This window comes from Sturnira hondurensis, unplaced genomic scaffold, assembly GCF_014824575.4.
Source record: "Sturnira hondurensis isolate 20B ecotype Veracruz unplaced genomic scaffold, ASM1482457v3 Scaffold0009733, whole genome shotgun sequence".
NCBI lineage: Eukaryota > Metazoa > Chordata > Mammalia > Chiroptera > Phyllostomidae > Sturnira > Sturnira hondurensis.
The window spans coordinates 4,309,842-4,313,548 of NW_028082364.1; the positions used below are offsets into that span (position 1 = coordinate 4,309,842).

At 45.2% G+C, this 3,707-nt stretch overlaps 1 long non-coding RNA gene across 1 annotated transcript; it reads right to left on the reverse strand.

The window, feature by feature from the left end:
- Window positions 1-357: 357 nt before the first annotated feature.
- On the reverse strand, window positions 358-2,995 carry LOC118994971 (uncharacterized). The gene is made up of 2 exons (XR_005068171.1): window positions 2,085-2,995; window positions 358-1,035 (listed from the first exon to the last, which is right to left on the reverse strand). It is a non-coding gene; the product is annotated as an uncharacterized LOC118994971 (long non-coding RNA).
- Between the last annotated feature and the right edge of the window lie 712 nt (window positions 2,996-3,707).

The window sequence follows — 3,707 nt, forward strand, 5'->3', positions numbered from 1 at the left end:
TGAAATTTATTCCACAGCATGGAGGTGCGGTGACTCATTCAAACAGCCCCTTTTGGATGGGCACGTTTCCAGTTTTTGCTATTTCAAAGAATACTATACTGAACGGCCTTTTGCTTGTGCCTTTGCATATTTATTGGGAGTTTATCAGCAGAATAAATTTCAAGCAGGGGGCCAAGGGGCTCGTGCATGTTCACATTCAACAGACATTGCCAAACGACCCTGCAGAAAGGCTGTGTCCTCTTACCGTCCTACCACCAGCCCAGGAAAGTGCCTAGCTCCCCACCCCCCAGTGTCAGACGACCTTTAGCTCCCGGACAAACTCCTAGGTAAAAAACCAGATCTCATTTTTACTTGCATTTTTTAAATTTTTAATGAGGTTGGATGGCTTTCAGGTGTGTGTTTCCCATCTGCGTTTCTTTTTTCTGTGAGCTGCCTCTTCGTACACTTTGTACACTTTGTAGGAGTGTTCTTTCCTTGGTTCATCTCAACAGTATTTTAGCACCTACTCTGGGCTGGATGCTGTGTTTGCCTTGCATAACAGGATGAAGTACGCCCGCACCCTGGCGGGCGCTGCAGGCAACCAAGAGTCGCCACATGGGGCCTTCCCGAGACCAGAGTCACCAAGCCTTGAGTCTTGTGAGACCTGGAGCACCAGATTATAAATAGACTGGGTCTCCGCCTCCTGATCAGTACAATGGAAAATCACAGTACTTCCTGTCAGCTAAAAAAAAAAAAGAACACAAAACCATTTAAGTCAGAGTCATTTCAGGTGCAAGTGACAGGAAATCAAAACGGACATAAACAAGAAAAAAAGTGTGTTGGCTCATGTGACTGAAAGCTCGGGCTTTGGGCACAGCCGGGTCCCGGTCGGTGCTCAAATGACATCGTCAAGCATCGTCTGTCTCCACCCTTCGGCTCTGCTGTCCCCTGTGTCAGCTTTGGTCTCGACCCGGATGAACTCAGATGACCCTCCGCAGCTCGAGATTCACATCCTGTCGGTTCAGCAACCCATGAAGAGTGACTACGTCCCACGAGCTCCAGAAAAAAAGAACAGGGATTAGTTTTCGTTGCTCAGGCTGGGTCATCTTTCCCTCATCAAGCTAATCGCCGAGGTCCGAGCAACAGACGACACAGATTGGCCAGGCCCAGGGCTGAAAGACGAGAATGAGCCGTGCATCGGGAGCTCGGCCTCGGCATGAGGGTGGGGAACTTCAATCACTGTGAGTGGAAAGGAAAACAAAGGCGGCCACAACCCGGCTGCCCAATCACCGCATCCCAGCTCTGCCTCGGCCGCGTGACCCCAGACAAGTCACAGCTCCTCCCTGGCCCTTCTGCGCCTCACCTGTAAGATCTGGACATCACACTCAATTCCTGACGTGGATACCTTTCCTAGCAGCACCACTTCCTACTTTGCGGTCAAGAATACAGGGAATCCAGCACAGAAGAGATAAAAGCTGTGTTCTAATAGAAACTTTGTTCAATCTCGTGTTAGTCGGGGCAGATCGGGACTTGCTGGGCTAATAAAACACCCAACACCTCAGTGGCTTCACACACGAAAGTCACAGTTCCGTGCAAGTCAGGCAGCTCCTCTTGGTGGACCTCTAGCCACTGCCCTGGTGACTCACGCCCCCCCACTGTCCTCGGCACCCACTTCTGCCCACACCCCACCGGCCCCCAGCATTCATCACGTGCCTCAGTCCAAATGTAAGCGGCTCTGGGAAATGCAAGCTTCCTCCCCCAGGAAAAGGGAAGTGATGCAAGTTTTGGTCCCTCCGCCACCAACTCCGTAACATTTACTTATCCTAAAGTCAATCGCTGAGAACTCACATGAGGTTGTCTTAATGGGTCAGAAAGAGTACGAAGTTAGATATGACGGATAATATATGCAGCCCTGTTCCAGTCTCAGCACTGACTTTTTACAATCCTATCCTTTTTAAACTTGTAAATATCAAGAAAGTCCCAGGTTGCAAGGAATCAGAGATGGAAATGCTAATGGTATTTAAAAGCTTGCTCTGCGATTCCAGTCTTCTCTCCAATCATACAAACAGAGATGGGGGAGAAAACTCAGGGTCAAGTCTACTCACTGCTGAGGAAGCAGGCAGGTAAGCAGCTGTGCGGCCTCTCTCCAGAATGTTCGGACGTCGTCTGCATGCGTGTCTGAGGGTTCTTGTTGTGTTGCTCGAACAGTGTTGATCGAAATGTTTGCAGAGGCCTCTGCTTCCGGCAGCCCCGTGCCAGGTGACCTTGGCGTGTCACAGTCCATGTCCCCAAGCGGAGTCCTGCTGGGTGTCCACAGGGAAGAGGCTTCACTTTGTGAGGCCTCGCTTTTCTCAGTTGTCATAGGAATGGCTTAGCAAACTCAAGAAACTTGACCAAAGAAATTAAAATTAACATTAAAATAACAGGCCAAGGTGTGCCACATCTGTGACTCAACAGTTGCCTATAATTTAAACAACCTGCAAAGAGCATTAAATTGAAACAGAAGAAACTCTTGTTTTAACAGATAAAAAACAGCAAAATATTAGTAATTTTGCACATAATATAGTATGAAAACTGGCAGCCCGTGGTCCTTTTCTAGCCCATAGATATGTTTTATTTTAAAACACAAATCGAAATATTTTACATGAAAAACAAACTTCTGATCTCTTTAAGAAAAAAGAACAGCTCTATAGGAAATCATAGAAGAAAATCTAGGCAAAGACTTCCTTCTTAGCTACATTAAAAGACTGACCCCTAAATGAAAAAGTTGATAAGTTGGATGCCATCAGAATTAAGAATTTATGCTCCTTAAAAGACAATCGAAAGACTGCGAACTTGGGAGAATGTGTGTGTGAGTCACGCACCTAGCAGAGAACAAGTGTACCCAGACCACACAAAGAACCCCAGGTCTTTAAAGCCACAGATGATAGGATTCCATTTAAATGAAACGTTTCAGATCGGCAAATCCAGAGAGACAGAAAGTGGATTAGTGGTTGCCTGTGGGGGCAGGGAGGGGCTGGGGTGGTAACTGGAGGGTGCGAGGCTTCTTTCTGGGGTGATGAAAATGTTTTCAAGTTGATGGTGCTGATGGCTGTGCACCTCTGGATACACTAAAAATCACGCATTGTACACTTTAAACGAGTAAATTTATGGTAGGCAAACTACATTTCAATAAAGCTGTTACCAAAAAAAGGAACCCTCAAATCTTAATGAGAAAACAAACCAAAATTGTAATGAGCAAAATATCTGAATAGACACCTCACCAAAGAAGATATATAGATGGCTAATAAGCACATGAAAAGATGCTCAACATAATTAGTCATTAGGAAATGCAATTAAAACGACGATGAAATAAGTTACACAGCTTTTTGATTGACCTTTAAAAAAAAATACTGACAATAACAAGTGCTGACAGAGATAGTAAGGAACTTTGATGCAATCCTGGTAAGAATACAAAACGATACAAATAGTCACTTTGGAAAACAATGTTGCGGTTTCATATAATATTAAACCTACACTTGTCATATGGCCCAGCAATCTCACTGCTACATATTCACCCAAGAGAAACAAAAACCCATATTTAAGCAAAAACCTGCTCATGAATGTCTACAGTGACTTTATTCATAAACACTAAAAACTGGGACATAGTGCTAATGTCCTTCAGTGGGGAATGACTAAACAGTGATGCATACATCCAATGGGACCCTACTCAGAAATGAAAGACATGA